At 46.8% G+C, this 17,306-nt stretch overlaps 1 long non-coding RNA gene across 3 annotated transcripts; it reads right to left on the reverse strand.

Moving 5' to 3' along the window:
* Positions 1–12,596: 12,596 nt before the first annotated feature.
* On the reverse strand, positions 12,597–14,966 carry LOC137445713 (uncharacterized). 3 transcript variants are annotated; one of them, XR_010988461.1, is made up of 5 exons: positions 14,803–14,966; positions 13,974–14,065; positions 13,573–13,721; positions 13,065–13,254; positions 12,597–12,964 (listed from the first exon to the last, which is right to left on the reverse strand). It is a non-coding gene; the product is annotated as an uncharacterized lncRNA (long non-coding RNA). The 3 variants fall into 3 exon arrangements; XR_010988462.1 differs by having other exon boundaries at positions 13,974–14,104; XR_010988463.1 differs by lacking the exon at positions 13,974–14,065.
* Between the last annotated feature and the right edge of the window lie 2,340 nt (positions 14,967–17,306).

The raw sequence follows: 17,306 nt of genomic DNA on the forward strand, positions 1-17,306 counted from the left end.
ACTTTTTAGGGTGTCAGGTAGTGATAGGACTAGGGGAAATGGAGCAAAACTAGAAGTGGATAGATTCAGATTGGATGTTAGGAAGAAGTTCTTCTCTGTAAAGATGGTGAGACGCTGGAACAGGTTGACTGTGGAGGTGGTAGAAGCCCCATCACTGGAGGTTTTTAAGGCCAGGATGGATGTGGCTCTGGGCAACCTGATCTAGTGCGAGGTGTCCCTGTCCGTGGCAGGGCATTTGGAACTAGATGATCCTTGAGGTCCCTTCCAGCCCTGACAATTCTATGATTCTGTGGTTTAGGAATCCACAGTGCATAGGCATGCCATTAATCCTAATGTTACATGCATTTTTTTCAGTTAGTTGGTGCTTCTGAAAAGGCTTCATGATTTGAGAAAAAAAAAAAAAAAGTAGTGTGGTTTGAAAGTATCATTAAAGTCTGAAACTCCCTTTAGAAATTTCTTCATACCAGGAAAATATCAAAGTCTTGAAGAACCATATTCAGAAATTTGATCAAAGGCATAAAATTAAAAGCTTTGCTTCTGTACATATAGAAGACAGATTTATTTGAAACTGTGAAGATTGAATATTTGTGCTTGGTTTGAAAATTAGTGTTAAGCTTTTAATTTAATGAATGGCTGTGCTTGACATTTGGGGTAGGTGTAGTGTGGAGAAATCAGTGTGTGTGCGCCTCAGTCTCCTGTATAAATTTATTATGTGTTTCTACATAGTTTTTATGTATAGTTTTTTCTAGAAGTTTGAGACCAACTGTAAGGGTTCTTTCAGGCTGGAACTTTCCCTTCTTTAAGCTGAGGTAGCACTACTATGCTTCCCAGAAAGGACTCCAGCCATCCAATCTTGTACCAGAGATAATTTCCCACTCATGTTTGAAGGACAAATCTAGCCAGGATGTAGATTATTTTAGGCATTAGAGAAAGTTGTATTCTGGCCAACTTGTGAAACTGTTCGCTTAAAAAACTTCTAAGAGGCTTTTAATTTAAAAGTAGAAGGGATAATCCTACTTGAGACTGATAAGGCCCAAAGTCTTTATCAGCTACATTGCTGGTAGAGAGATTTGGGATGGAAAGGATTAACTCACCTGCTTCATTTCAAGCAGGCTAAGCCTGCAAAAGAGCTCTCTAGAGAATTTGCTGACATAATTGAGGGTCTAGCATCATTTAAGTGCAGGACTAGTATCAGCAGTGTCACATCTGTCAGGCACCTGCAGTTTAAGTCCAGGCAGGACAGCTAGTATCAAACGGTTACTTGTACAGATTATATTTAGTCACATCCTGCTCTAAGCCTCTGCCAAACATTTCAGGTACACTGATCCTTCATTCTAGAGACATGGTTTTCCTTCTCTTTCAAGACAAATCTAAGACAACACATTGTTTCCCATACATTTTCACTACAAACAGAGAAGACTCTTCCTGTCTTTGTTTTTCAGACATCCGAGTATGTATGTGAAAGCAAGCTGGACAATCAGCTGTAGCACCAAAACCAGAAACCTCTGATAAAGCTTCGGAATAAATTGAATTACGTGGTCCCAGGAGTTCTCTAGTTCAGTAATAAAGAAAATTATGCCACACAACTAATGCCACTTTTGTGTTCCTATCACAAAACAAGTCACTAATCCTCTCAATGAACCATTTCAGTCATATATTGATATTTTTTCCACGTTCTTTCCTTCTCTTGTAATAAATAATAAATATTATTCTTTTGATGTCTGGAGCCTTTTTTTCTTTCACTAAGACTCTATAGGGACCTTACTCTATTGCTCCTTCTTCCATTTGAATTATTTTCCTTTCAATATTTGGATCACACAAGAGCTGCTACTATAGAGGACAGGAATAAAAATATTACCTACTTAGGAGTGATTTTATAGGAAGGGTATTCCCAATGTGTTCTAAAGTGTTTGCCTCACTTTTTTACTGGTCATCTCTTTTCCACCTACGTAGATTTCAGCATGGAGTTAAAAACTGCAGTTAGCTGAGGAGTTTCCTAGTGGTATATCCTGTGACTGTGACCGTTTGAGGCTGTCCCCTTAAGAAAGGGAATATTGTAGTCGGATGTTTATAAACGAAAAGACGGATCTAAACTAATTTCATTGGTAGACTGAGAGGAAGCACCTTCTGAACTGGGAGTGCAGGAGAGTGTCCTGGGCATTCCAGCACTTTTCTGGTCAGTCTGTCTTCCCCCTCCTTTGGTGGCAGCAGCTTGCTGTTTCTGGGCTTTCAGCCAAGGCTTGACCTTGAAACTGCTAAGCTGCAAGGCCTGTATTAACTGCTTTCCAATTAACACATAACTGCTTCTAACTTTTTTCTCTTTTCTCTCTTTCTAACCCTCTCTGGGGAAAGGGGGAGAGAGAAGGGGGAGCAGAGGTGGGGAACCCCCTCAGCAGAGGGGAGAACTCTCATTTCTGTGCTACTTTATTGTATATCTTTTTATATATTGTAAATATTGTAAATTCTGTACATAAACCTTCATTCCCTAAACTGCTTTGTAAATATATAGCAACCCTCCTTTGCTAATTCAGCTGTGAGGTTTTTTTTTCCCTTTTCAAATTTCTTCCCCTTTACTTTACAGGGGGGAGGGAGGAGGCTTTTTGGCCTTACCCTTCCAACCCTACAACAGTGACTCAAAGCAAATTCCCAAGCCACACACACATATATAGATAATTAAAGTGGTTTTAATCAGTTTTGATTGAGTTTAATCAAACATTTACCTTGTTTGTTTCTTGATGCCCATAATTATATAATTTATTGTAATTAAATAGGAAAACCAAGACACTTAATGACCACTGTGAGTGGAAAGCACTACGTGACTTTGTAGGCAGTCATGTAATGCATATTAAATTAAGCAAGGTTCACAAGACCACTTTTTGTATTCCTGTCTCTATTCTCTGAAAACACTTCTCAGAAGCAAACACAAAATCAGTATTAAGCTAAAATGCACTACTTGAGAAAAGCAAGAATAATGCTACCAGACTCTGAGCTAAAGAGGAAGGCAGATTCATGTTGACGGCACTTCCTTTTTCTCTGACTTCTCTGCTCTTTTTACCCCAAACTTTAAATCTGCCTGATTTAACATGAGAATCACAGAGACCTCAAAGATCATCCAGTTCAACTTTTGACCCACCACTAAACCATGTCCCTAAGTGCCAGGTCCAGACGCTGCTTGAACATTTCCAGGGATGGTGACTCCACCACTGGCCTGGGCAGCCCAATACAATGTTTGATAACCCTCCCTGTGAAGAATTATGTCCTAGCATCCAGCCTGAATCTCCCGAGGTGCAGCTTGAAACCGTTTCCTCTATTCCTGCTGCTTGCCACCAAGGAGAAGAGCCAGGCCCGGACCAGTCAAACTCAGAGGTTCTCCAAAGTTTTAGAGACACTGGAATTGTAGCACTGACCATTCTCTGCTTGGGCTAAGGGGCTGGTGAGAAATGCTTTCCTCTAATTTCCTAGAGCTTCTAATTATAAAACTTTATTATCCTGCTGGATAAAAAAAATACAACAAATGTCTAGAATGATCTTGCTTTTAAAATAAATTATTAAAAAAAATAGAATAGAATAGAATAGAATAGAATAGAATAGAATAGAATAGAATAGAATAGAATAGGCCAGGTTGGAAAAGACTTTCAAGATCATCAAGTCCAACCTATCACCTAATACCATCTTATCAACTAAACCATGGCACCAAATGCCTCATCCAGTCTCCTCCTAAACACCTCCCGTGATGGTGACTCCACCACCTCCCTGGGCAGCCCATTCCAATGGGCAATCACTCTTTCTGTGAAGAATTTCTTCCTAACATCCAACCTAAACCTTGCCTAGCACGGCCTGAGACTGTGTCCTCTTGTTCTGTTGGTGGTTGCCTGGGAGAAGAGACAAACCCCCACCTGGCTACAACCTCCCTTCAGGTAGTTGTAGAGATCAATAAGGTCTCCCCTGAGCCTCCTTCTCTCCAAGCTAAGCAATCCCAGCTCCCTCATCCTCTTCTCACAGGGCTTGTGCTCCAAAGCCCTCACCAGCTTTGTTGCTCTTCTCTGGACATGTTCCAGCAAGTCAACGTCTTTCCTAAACTGAGGGGCCCAGAACTGGACACAGTACTCAAGGTGTGGCCTAACCAGTGCAGTGTACAGGGGCAGAATGACCTCTCTGCTCCTGCTGGACACACTGTTCCTGATACAGGCCAGTATGCCATTGGCCTTCCTGGCCACCTGGGCACACTGCTGGCTCATGTTCAGCCTACTATCAACCAGTACCCCCAGGTCCCTTTCTGCCTGGCTGCTCTCCAGCCACTCTGACCCCAACCTGTAGCACTGCATGGGGTTGTTGCGGCCAATGTGTAGAACCTGGCACATGGATGTGTTAAATCTCCTGCCCTTGGACTCTGCCCATCTGCCCATCTTGTCAAGGTCCCTCTGCAAAGCTGTCCTAACCTCTAACAGATCAGCACGCACCCCCAGCTTGGTGTCATCTGCAAATTCACTGATGATGCACTCAATGCCCTCATTCAGATCATCAATAAATATATTGAACAGGATGGGGCCCAGCACTGATCCTTGGGGGACACCACTAGTGACTGTCTGCCAGCTGGATGTGGCACCATTCACCACCACTCTCTGGGCTCAGCCCTCCAGCCAGTTCCTAACCCAGCACAGAGTGCTGCTGTCCAAGCCACGAGCTGACCGCTTGGCCAGGAGTTTGCTGTAGGGGACAGTGTCCAAGGCCTTGCTGAAGTCGAGATCCACAGCCTTCCTCATATGCACCGGGCTGTCATCTGATCATAGAAGACCAGGTTTGTGAGGCAGGACCTGCCCTTCCTAAATCCATGCTGGTTGGGTCTGATCCCTTGGCCATCCTGTAAGTGAAGTGTGATTGTGCTCAAGATGACCTGTTCTATAATCTTGCCTGGCACTGAGTTCAGGCTGACAGGTCTGTAATTCCCCGGTTCCTCCTTCTGGCTCTTCTTGTGGATGGGCAACACATTGGCCAGCTTCCAGTCATCTGGGACCTCTCCAGTGTGCCAGGACTGTTGAAAAATGATGGAGAGCAGCTTGGCCAGCTCATCTGCCAGCTCTCTCAGCACCCTAGGATGGATCTCATCTGGTCCCAGGGACTTGTGGGGATCCAAGCAGCTGAGCAGGTCTCTAACTACTTCCTCCTGGATCACAGGGAAACCATACTGCTCCCTGACTCTGCCAGCTCAGGAGGCCAGTTATCTGGAAGACAATCTATCTTGCTTTTAAAAATTGAGGCAAAGAAGGTGTTAAGTACCTGTGCCTTTTCCTCATCTTTTGTTACAATATTCCCATCCATGTCCACTAAGGAGTGGAGGTTGTCCTTGCCCCTCCTTTTGCCATTAATAAATCTGTGGAAGGATTTTTTGTTGTCCTTCACAGCAGAGGCCAGTCTAAGCTCTAAATGGGCTTTTACCTCTTTAATTTTTTTTCCTACATGACCTAGCAACATCCTTAAACATTCCATGGGTAACCTCTCCTTCCTTCCAAAGATGATACACCCTCTTTTTGTCCCTTAATTCACCCAGAAGTTCATTGCCCATCCAGGCTGTCCATCTGCCCCGGAAGCTCATCTTCTGGCACATTGGCACAGCCTGTTCCTGTGCCTTCAAATTTTCTTTCTTGAAGTAGGACCATCCCTCCTTGACCCCTTTGTTTTTAAGGGCTGTTTCCCAAGGTACCTTCTGAGTTAGTTCCTTAAGTAACCTGAAGTCCATCCTCAGGAAGTCCAGAGTGGAGGTTTTGTTGCTGCCCCTCTTAGCTTGACTGCATATTGAAAGCTCAATTATTTCATGGTCACTGGACCCCAGACAGCCTTCAACCACCACATCTCCCACCAGCCCTTCTCTATTTGTAAAAAGAAGGTCACGCAAGGCCTTACCCCTGGTAGGCTCACACAGCAGATGTGATAAGAAGCTATCCTCCATACACTCTGAGAACCTTCTAGACTGCCTCCTCTCTGCTGTGTTAAGCTCCCAGCAGATACCTGGCAGGTTAAAGTCACCCATAAGAATAAGGTCTGGCAAACTTGAGACAGCCTCTAGCTGCCTATAAAATAATTCATCAACCTCCTCATCCTGGCTGGGTGGCCTATAACAGACTCCAACCAGGATGTCAGCCCTGTTGGCCTCCCCTCTAATTCTCACCCACAGGCACTCAACTTGATGATCCTTAATCTCTAGTTCCATGGCATCTAGAGCCTCCCTGATGTACAGGGCCACCCCTCCACCCCTTCTTCCTTGCCTGTCTCTCCTGAAAAGCCTGTAGCCATCAATTACAGCGCTCCAGTCATGTGAGTCATTCCACCACAGTTCTGTGATGGCAACTACATAACTTTCCTGCTGTAACAAGGCTTCCACCTCCTCTTGTTTGTTACCCATACTGCGTGCATTAGTGTACATGCACTTCAGCTGGGCTGCTCGTTTCACCCCTGACTGCAGCTTACCACCCTCAGACTCCTATCTGGGGGGACTGGTTTCAGCCCTTTCCCCCTTCAAATCCACTTTAAAGCCCTGTCAATGAGACCTGCCAACCCCCTTCCTAGAACCCTTTTCCCTCTGTGGGATAGGCTATTCTCACATGCTAAGACTTTTCTTCCCCTCTAGGATGGACGTACTTCATTTGTTGCTAGCGGGCCTGGTGCCATAGGAAGTTCCCCAAGATAATAGAAATAATAGAAAGAAGAAGAGAAAAAAAAATCTGCAGAGAAGGTATTCATAGAATCTGGGAAAATTTAAATGACAGAACAGCGAAAACACAAGAATTGCAAATATTTGTAGAGTGTGGGGCAAATCCTGTCTAATAAAGGAGAATAAAAAAGAAAAAGTCAGTCTAAACTTGATTATCCCTGGGCATATTTACTTATTGCTGCAGATTGCATATCTCACATTGCACTGAGAAAACTCGATGCTTTGTAAACAATCTTCGGTGTCTTCATACCAGATTTTAGTCTTACTTCAGCTGGAAAGTATCAGTTTCCCCAGAAGTTTGATTGAGCCCTTAGGCTTCAGACTTTGAGATACTTTCAAGAGCACAAACACAACATCAAGAGGCAATTTGGCAAGAAGACAGCAGTGGTAGTTACATGCATAAGGAAACACTAGAAAAGTAAATTGTTGCAAAGACGTGGAGGAGAGTTTGCATTTAACCAATAAAAATGAAAGATGATTTTCACACAAGCAAACATCATCACAGTATCACAGTATCACAGTATCACTTAGGTTGGAAAGGACCTCGAGGATCATCGAGTCCAACCTATCAACACAGATCCCATGAATAGACCATGGCACCAAGTGCCATGTCCAATCTCCCCTTGAACGCCTCCAGGGTCAATGACTCAACCACCTCCCTGGGCAACACATTCCAATGACGAATGACTCGCTCGGTGAAGAACTTCCTCCTCACCTCGAGTCTAAACCTCCCCTGGTGCAGCTTGAGACTGTGTCCCCTTGTTCTGGTGCTGGTTGCCTGGGAGAAGAGACCAACCCCTTCCTGGCTACAACCACCTTTCAGGTAGTTGTAGAGGGCAATGAGGTCACCCCTGAGCCTCCTCTTCTCCAGGCTAAACAATCCCAGCTCCCTCAGCCTCTCCTCATAGGGCTTGTGTTCAAGGCCTCTCATCCCATGCCAACAGCACTAAAGTTCACAGGAACACTTCCCAGGTGTCAGGTCACAAACTGTATTTCTGAAGGGAAGATTTTGTATGGCACAAATTGACATTGTTTCACTTAATGATAATTGTTTTCTAAATTTCACTTTTTTTTTTTTCCATTGTTTGCTTGTTGTTGGTTTTGTTTGGTGGGTTTTTTATTAGTGTTTATTCAAGTAAGATCTGATAGAGAGCAACTGAAAAGTGAAAATAAATGTGTGCTGGTGCTTATTTTTCCACAAAGTGAATTATTACAAGACCTGTGTGACCGTTTCAGGCTGTGCCTTTAAGAAAGGGACAGTTGCTGGAACACTCTGGCTGAATGTTTTGAAAACAAGATATTCTAAATGAATTTCATTGGTAGATTGGGAGAATGCAACTATAAGTTTTAGTTCTGTTTGCATCTCAGTCGGTTCTGTTCTGTCTTTTCAGCCTGTCTGCTTCTGTCTCTTTCTGAGCAACAGCTGCTGGATGGAGTTAACCTTGAGCTAACAGATTAAGAATAATTCTTGCATATGCTTTGAGCTAACAGAATTTCCTCCTTAATAATTACCTTTTCTCTCTCTCTAACCTTTTTGGGAAAAAAGGGAGGTAGGAGGAAAGAGGGGGTACAGGGTGGGGGGGGACCCTCCTGGCTGGAGGAGAGAGTTTTCATAGTTTCATAGTTTCATAGTTTCATTCAGGGTTGGAAGGGACCACAAGGATCATCTAGTTCCAACCCCCCTGCCATGGGCAGAGACACCCCACACTAGATCAGGCTGGACAGAGCCTCATCCATCCTGGTCTTAAACACCCCCAGGGACGGGGCCTCGACCACCTCCCTGGACAACTCATTCCAGGGTTTCACCACTCTCATGGTGAAGAACCTCCTCCTCACATCTAGCCTGAATCTCCCCACCTCCAGCTTCATTCCATTCCCCCTAGTCCTATCACTACCTGATATCCTGAGAAGTCCTTCCCCAGCCTTCCTGTAGGCCCCTTTCAGATACTGGAAGGTGACAATTAGGTCACCTCGGAGCCTTCTCTTCTGCAGACTGAACAGCCCCTTTGCTGTATATTTCTGTATATATTGTAAATACTGTATATTGTGTATATACCCATTTGCATTTCATGCTGCTTGTAAATACAGCTTTAATTCATCTCTGCTTCTCTGACTGAGTTAGCCATGGTTTCTTTGTGTGTGTGTCTGTGAGAACCTGCAAGCCTGAGTGCTGAAAGTCAGTATTTATGTGGATAATCAAAAATATGAATAGTTTGGTTTGTGGCAATGCTTTTGTCATCATCTGTAATAACAACAAATGTTCACCAAATTGTTATGTGCTGTGACTCTGACTCTTGATACTTTAAATTCTTCTTCATGTCATAATGCATCTCATTAATGTGAGGTGTGTTGCAACAGACATTTCCCTTTCTCTTCAATACTTCAACAAGGAAAACTTTTAATGATAAATTAGTAACAGTTACACTTTTCTATATCACTTTTCTGAAAGAGGAAAAAATAAATATGCTGTAAACTTCTCTTTATTCCACAAGATGGAGCTCAGTCACTATATTACAGTTCTGCAACAACTGGAGAGATGGTGGTTATTCTGTTGTATGAATAAGCAACTCTCAAAACTAAAAAGTGTGACACAATAGTCCTGTGTTTATGAATGACAGAAATTACTTCAAACTAGAGAAGAGATTCAGATTGGATGTTAGGAACAAGTTCTTTACCGTGAGGGTAGTGGAACACTGGAACAGATTGCCCGCGGTGGTGGTTGGGACTCCATCCCTAGAAATATTCAAGGTGAGGTTCAAAAGAGCTCTGGGCAACCTGATCTAGTTGGGGACGCCCCTGTTGACTCCAGAGGCATAGGGCCTCAAACACCTCCTTGGCAACCTATTCCAGTGCTCAGCCACCCTCACACTAAAGAACTTTTTCCTAACATTTAATCTAAATCTCCTCTTCTCTAATTTCAAATCATTCTCCCTCATCTTTTCACTGCAGGTCTTCATCAACAGTCCCTCTTCAGCCTTCTTGTAGGCCCCTTTCAGCTACAGGTACCTGTTAGGTCTCCCTGAAGCCTTCTCTTCTCTTCTTCTTCTCTGTAAGGAGCAAGATTTTTAACCTTGATAATTATGTCAGAATAATTTTAGAATACAGGAACCCCATGCAGATAAGGCACAACTAAGGCAACCTCATTCAGATAAGGCACAACTAAGGCAACCTCATTCAGATAAGGCACGACTAAGGCAACCTCATACAACATTGCAATTAATTTTGCAATGGTTTGATGTAGCTTAAGAGATATTTCATGGGAGTTTCAGTGGTTGGATTGACATTTACCTTTGTTTCTGAGCATCTTCTGAGTTCACAAGCATTGAAAAACTAAATCATCCTTTTTTTTGTGTGTGTATTTTGATTGGTTTGGTTGTTTTTGTTGTTTGTTTTGTTTGTTTGTTTGCTTGCTTGCTTTTTGTTTATTTATTTCATTGGGTTTGGGGCCTTTTTTTTGTCCATGAATGCTTTTGTTTGCTCACAGATATTGCAGCAGTGACTATCAGATTTCACCCAGAGCAACAAAGAGCAAATAAATTTTAAGTAATGTTTTCATAGCATTTTCTATTTATTTTTTTTTGCTAGTCCTGTTCCATGCAAATTTTATACATCTTTCACACAGTTATCTATATCCATATTCTGAGCAAATATATCATATAAGCTACTCATGCCATACTACTACACTATTTTTAGGTCCTTTTTTCATTTGTTGTACTCTTCCCTTTCAAACAAGTGCAAAAAAGCAGATCCAGCGCTCCGAGTTTTGCAGTCAGCTCTCTGACACTATACTCCTTTCCTACTGCCATTCTGCATGCCTGATATTCCCATCCCACTTACCTATCCTCAGAACCTCCACCCCTTGTGTGCTGTCTTTGTGATTTTTGTGGCCATTCCTATTGTTCTCTTTCTCCTTTATCTGGAATAAAATAAACTGAAAGGGAACAAAAATACAGCCACTAATGGGAGTTTTGCTGTCAATCAAGCTTGTGATTTACAGACACCTGGATCATTTCATCTGACCTGCTCATGTTTGCACCCACCCATTGTAGATCAGATCAGACTGCTGGGGTTGGGACTCATAATTTCTTGCAGTGACTCTCATTTTTTCCTTCACTTTTGAGACTTCCAGGAAGTCTCTTCTTTGTAACTGCTGCCATATCCTATCTCTTCAAGTCATATCACCACAGTTCAGCTTTCCTATCTAATTTCACCTTAAATCTCTCTCTCCTTCCCTCAGCATCTTGCACTTTTCCATGGCTTCTTTGTTAATGATCTATTTGATCCCTTTCACTGCTGGTTCTGTCTTCTTTTGACTTAATGCTTTACTTCAGCTCTCTAAGTTGCCAAAATGTGCACCCTTTACATTTCATGCTTTCATTAAGCTTCACTCTTTTTTTGTCTGATTTCCCAATTGCTGAGTTTTCCTCATTCCAGCTATACCTCTCATCACTGATCACGAGTCTTCAGTCTTCCCTTGTGACACTGAAATTACTTTTTACAGCACTGATAAATGCCTTATGATTGGTGATGTGGTGATTGTCACACCAGGGTCACACCCAGGGAACTGCAAGGGTGATGCCATGGGTGGGGATGGGGCACCAGAGCCCCTGCCCTGCTGATGTGAAAATGCACTTTCTCTGTAGTTAGTCCATGCCACAGGGCCAGGAACCAGCTGAGCCTATGCAGGAGGCTTTGGGAGCAGACAGGACTTGAGCTGGGATATGAGGGAATGGAAAGGCTTCTGACGGGCTGTGCGTCTTGCCAGGAACTTCCCATAAAACTTCCATAATAAAAGGACTTTATTCAATAAAGTCTTGGTGGGAAGAAGGCATCTGCTGCGTCTGTTCCACTTTGCTTCCCCCAGGGCACTAAAGTGATTTGCAGTGAGTAATTATGAAATTTGATTTTTATAAGCATCTGTTAAAAGGTCTGTTGCCCTAGAGAATTCTAGAGTCCCCTGCCCTTTGTGGGCAATCCAGCATGTTGCTGATGTTCTTCTGTTTTCCTTTACTGTTTAAATTATTGTTGGTTTTGGACTTTTCTAATATTGTTTAAATTGTTACATGTTATTAGAATAAACTTTATTAGAATAAACCAAACCAGGTTGGAAGAGACCTTCAAGATCATCGTGTCCAACCCATCAACCAATCCAACCCACCCAAACAGCTAACCCATGGCACCAAGCACCCCAGCAAGTCTCCTCCTGAACACCTCCAATGACAGTGACTCCACCACCTCCCTGGGCAGCCCATTCCAATGGGCAATCACTCTCTCTGTATAGAACTTCTTCCTAACATCCAACCTGAACTTCCCCTGGCGCAGCCTGAGACTGTGTCCTCTTGTTCTGTTGGTGGTTGCCTGGGAGAAGAGACCATCATCTGCCTGTCTACAACCTCCCTTCAGGTAGTTGTAGAGAGTGATAAGGTCACCCCTGAGTCTCCTCTTCTCCAGGCTGAGCAATCCCAGCTCCTTCAGTCTTTCCTCATAGGGCTTGTGTTCCAAATCCCTCACCAACCTTGTTGCTCTTCTCTGGACTCTTTCCAGCAAGTCAACATCCTTCCTAAACTGAGGGGCCCAGAACTGGACACAGGATTCGAGGTGTGGCCTAACCAGTGCAGTGTACAGGGGCAGAATGACCTCCCTGCTCCTGCTGGCCACACTGTTCCTGATGCAGGCCAGGATGCCATTGGCCCTCTTGGCTGCCTGGGCACACTGCAGGCTCATGTTCAGCCTACCATCAACCAGTACCCCCAGGTCCCTCTCTGCCTGGCTGCTCTCCAGCCACTCTGACCCCAGCCTGTAGCACTGCATGGGGTTGTTGTGGCCAATGTGCAGAACCCGGCACTTGGATGTGTTCAATCTCATGCCGTTGGATTCTGCCCATCTGTCCAGCCTGTCGAGGTCTCTCTGCAGAGCTTCTCTACCCTCCAGCAGATCAACTCTTGCTCCCAGCTTGGTGTCATCAGCAAATGTTCCTGCTGGTGAGGTATCTGTTCCACAACTGAGTATTTTGAACCAGTAAATAGGTTTTATTAATATTTTCCACAGGATTTTTTAAAATTAATAAAGTTACTAATATTTTTATTAATCATTCTGTCTATTAAATATTAATAACCACCATACAATCATAACAGTTCCTCAGCTAGAGTTTGCTCTGCGTTGGCTCTAGCACGATGACTCCTTCCTCTGTACAGATGACAGCCAGGACCCCATCCCTGCGCCACAGCCGTCCCCGCACCAGTGCCTGGGACCTACCTGCAAAGAGGCTTTGTCAGACTGTGGCCTTTGGCACCCCTAGGACAGGCAGGGCTGACCTTTGCTGTACGGGAGCCCAGGGCACATGGCAAGTACTCACCAAACCAGGGGCTCTCACACTCACAGCATCCAGTGGTCTGATCTGAATGGTGAATGGAACCACACGGAATGGTCGAGGGACACCATGAACTTGGTGTGGTACTGCCAGTGCAGGAGCAGTGCCATGCCCAGGAAGGCATAGTCCGAGATGTAGGCAGCCACGCAGCAGTGCACCTTCGTATCAGTCTCTCCTGCAAAGAATCAGCACTGCCTGTGACTGTGGGCTGGCTGTAGGACAAGCCTGTGGCACCAGGCAAAGCCCCAGGAGTTCCATGGGTCAGCTGCAGCCCCACTCCCCTGGCCATGACCCCTGGGGAATGCCTACCATGGCTGAGCACACTACATGGCCATCACTTCACACTCCAGCACCCACATCTGTACTTCAGCCTCAGAATCCCTTGGCCTGTCTGCAGGCCTTGGTGCAGGCAAACTACAAACTGCAGCCTTTTCATCCTGCTCCATCACGTGCCCAAGCCTGTGTGCCCAGCTGGCCGGGCAGCTGCACTCACCTATGTGCCCTTGGGCTCACACCCAGAAGAGCTGCTTTGGCTCCACACAAAATTTATCTGTTGGGTTGATGGATTTGATTTCCATTGGCACATCTTCTCCTAGCATCTTGTGGAGGTGCTTCTTGTACTTCTCTGCCCAGTTAGGATCCCTGTAGACCAACACAGAGGTTAATGCCAGGCAGGCCAAGGGCATGTCCCGCAGGCAACAGCTTTAGAGTGGGGAGCCACAGCCACACCAAGGCGCCTGTCCTGTTCCAGGTGCTACCCTGTCCTGTTCTTGGCTCCTGCCCCAGTCCTATCTGAGGTGTCCTCAGGCAGTCATCCCATTCCCTGTGCCTTCTTAAGCCCCAGCCACAGAGGGTGTCCCCAGCGTGCACTTTGATCCCATTCACAGTACGCACTTCTCTATGAGCTCCTCTTGTGTCAGCAGATCCTCAGGGGATGGCACAGAAGGCATGGTGAACTGGTGCAGTGCTGGACTCTCCTGAGAAAGCTGGAAAGAGGCCCGGCAGGTGAAGATTGCCTTCCCGTGCTGGACGGCATTTATGGAACGAACAGAGAAGCCGTTTCCTGTTTGGGTCTGTTCCACCTTGTACAGCACCGGCACCTTAGGGTCGCCTGGCCCAGTGGAGGGACATTCTGCTGTTGCGCAGCCGCGCACCACGGAGGGGACCTGATCTACAGAGGCCGAACGCTGGGGCCAGAGGGGCTGAGCTGGCAGTGCCACCCACACACCCTTTCTGCTGTGCCGGAGCCAGGATGGTGGCACCTCCCCACCCATGGGGCTCAGCCCCGGCTTCCCAGCCCCTCTGCAACTGAATTGGGTGCCTGGCACCACTCCCACCATAACTCACCGTCTCCCCGACCCCTCTGCACCTCGTTCTCCCCAAGCCCCGCCATCTCTCAGCCCCGGGCACCCCCCGACTCTGGCATCAGCCCCTCTAATCTCTGACCTGCCTGTCCCACTGTGCGGCCCTGATCCCCCCGGTTCCCCGGTGTCCGCCCATCTGCCCGCAGGAAGCAGCAGAGCAGCGACCGGACCTACGCCTCGGCTCTCACGGCGCGGGTGACTGCCACCAGCGCCCGCCGCCCCATCTGCCTGCCGAACAAGCGCTGCGTGACGGGTACCCACTGGTGCCGGCTCCTGCAGGGGAGAGAGCGGCGGCCGTGCACGCAGCGACACGGAGGTCGGCCTGGTCCCGGTGGGCCAATGCCAACAGCCCCGCGCACCTGAAGAGATCGACATCCAGCCGCTCCAGGTTCAGTACGCTAGTGATCAGCACGCTCCGTAGGTCCCCGGAAGGTGGCCGCTCCGGTACCCGTCCCGACCCCCCTCCTTCGCCCGGCGTCGCCAGTGCCTCAGCGACCGGGCACCGTTGCCAGAGCCAACGAGAACATCCGGGGCGCGAGGTACCGCCCACCGAGGGCGAGAACTCTAGATGATTGGACTTCAGAGCCACCAGTCACATGGGCTGTGTCAGAAAGCTCTGGTCTGATTGGCTTATCTTCTGCTAGCCGGCTCTCATTGGCCGTATGTAGAGCGTGGGCGGTACCTCAGTGCTTTTGACGGCTGCAGCCCCGTTGTTAGTAGGGGTGTTGACTCCCGTTTCGCGTGCTGCAGGGTCTGCAGGGTCTGCAGGGTCTGCAGGGTCTGCAGGGTCTGCAGGGTCTGCAGGGTCTGCAGGGTCTGCAGGGTCTGCAGGGTCTGCAGGGTCTGCAGGGTCTGCAGGGTCTGCAGGGTCTGCAGGGTCTGCAGGGTCTGCAGGGTCTGCAGGGTCTGCAGGGTCTGCAGGGTCTGGTTTTGTGCCTACGAGCTGGCTGAAGCGTGGGACTAGCCCGGAGCTGCGGGCCGGGCACATCGGCAGCGGCGCCGCTCCCCGGGCACAGGGTAGCCTGGGGCTCAACACACGCCGAAGCGTGCTCACCGCCTCCAGGCTCGCAACGGGGGTATTTGGAAATACCTCTGCCCGTGAGAAGCCCCGCGGCTGGCTCCCCAGGTTCCTGCCGCCCTGCAAGCGTACCGGGGCTGCGGGGAGGAAGCCGTGGTGTGTGAGAAAGAGGAAAATAAACCTCTTTGAGTTTTAATTTGAAGGTATGGCTACGTATTGGCTGAATGTTAAAAAAGAAGAAAGTCACTAAATCAGAAGTGCAGGCATTTTCCCTTTCTGACTTATCCCGAGTTGAATAATTGAGAAATCCTTTATTAATTCTTATTCTCCCATGTATTGTAATCTTTTCAAGTTATTAAATATTAGTGGATTAATGGCTGTTAGTGTAAGGCTTTGTTACAGAAGCGAATCTTTGCTAAGCAACAGTAATAAAGGATTTCCTCTTGGCATTCAAACACAGGTATTTGGAAAGCAAATATGTAAACAGAAAATGTGGGATGGGGTAGTAAGGGCTTTGTAGTTGAAAGAGTGGCCAATGCTTTAAAGACAAATTCGTGTTTCTTGTTTCTAGGGTCTCCTCCCACCTTAGCATGCATAGACTTGCTTTTGCTATTCTCTATTAAGTGCTTAGGCTTTCCCATTCTTGACCCATTATCCTTTCATTATAGAATTGTCAGGGTTGGAAGGGACCTCAGGGATCACCTAGTTCCAAACACCCTGCCATGGGCTGGGACACCTCACACTAGAGCAGGTTGCCCAGAGCCACGTCCAGCCTGCCCTTAAAAGCTTCCAGGGATGGGGCTTCCACCACCTCTTTGGGCAACCTGTTTCAGTGTCTCACCACTCTTATGGTGAAGAACTTCTTCCTAGTGTCTAATCTAAATCTCCCATCCTCTAGTTTGGATCCATTCTTTCTAGTCCTATCACTACCTGACAACCTAAAAATCCCTCACCAGCCTTCTTGTAGCCCCCTTCAGATACTCAAAGGCCACAGTAAGGTCTCCTCAGAGCCTTTTCTTCACCAGTCTGCACAACCCCAACTCAGCCTGTCTTCATAGGAGACTTCATTTGGCTTCTAGCCCTCTGACCATCCTTGTGGCCCTTCTCTGGACATGGTCCAGCATGGCCAGATCTTTCCTGTAATAAGGGTTCCAGAACTGGACATGGTACTCCAGGTGGGGTTTCACCAGAGTGGAGTAGAGGGGGAGAATCACCTCCCTCGACCTGCTGGCTATGCTTCTTTTAGTGCAGCCCAGGATGTGATTTGCTTTCTGGGCTGCAAGTGTGCACTGCTGGCTCATGTTGAGCTTCCCCTCCACCAGCACCCCCAAGTGCTTTTCTTCAGGGCTGCTTTCAAGCCAGTCACTACTCAGCCTATATCAGTGCTTGGGATTGCCCTGACCCAGATGCAGGACCTTGCACTTGGTCTTGTTGAACCTCATGAGGTTGTTATGGGCCCACCTCTCCAGGCTGTCAAGGTCCTTCTGGATGCCCTACCTTCCCTCCAGCATGTCTGCTGCACCACACAGCTTGGTGTCACCAGCAAACATGCTGAGGGTGCACTCAATGCCACTTTACTTGTTGCCAACAAAGATGTTAAACAAGACTGGTCCCAGTACTGATCCCTGAGGGGCTCCACTTGTCACTGGCTTCCACTAGAACATGGACTCATTGACAGCCACCTTTTGGGTGCAGCCATCAAGCCAGTTCTTTGTCCACTGAATGGTCCATCCATGGAACCCATGCTGCACCAGCTTGGAGACCAGGATGTGGTCATCATGAATTTTCAATCTGAATTTGATAAATAGAGAATAGCAAAAGCAAGTCTATATATGCTAAGGTGGG

This window comes from Melanerpes formicivorus, unplaced genomic scaffold, assembly GCF_026170545.1.
Source record: "Melanerpes formicivorus ecotype bairdi unplaced genomic scaffold, bMelFor1.0.p_v2 SCAF_15, whole genome shotgun sequence".
NCBI lineage: Eukaryota > Metazoa > Chordata > Aves > Piciformes > Picidae > Melanerpes > Melanerpes formicivorus.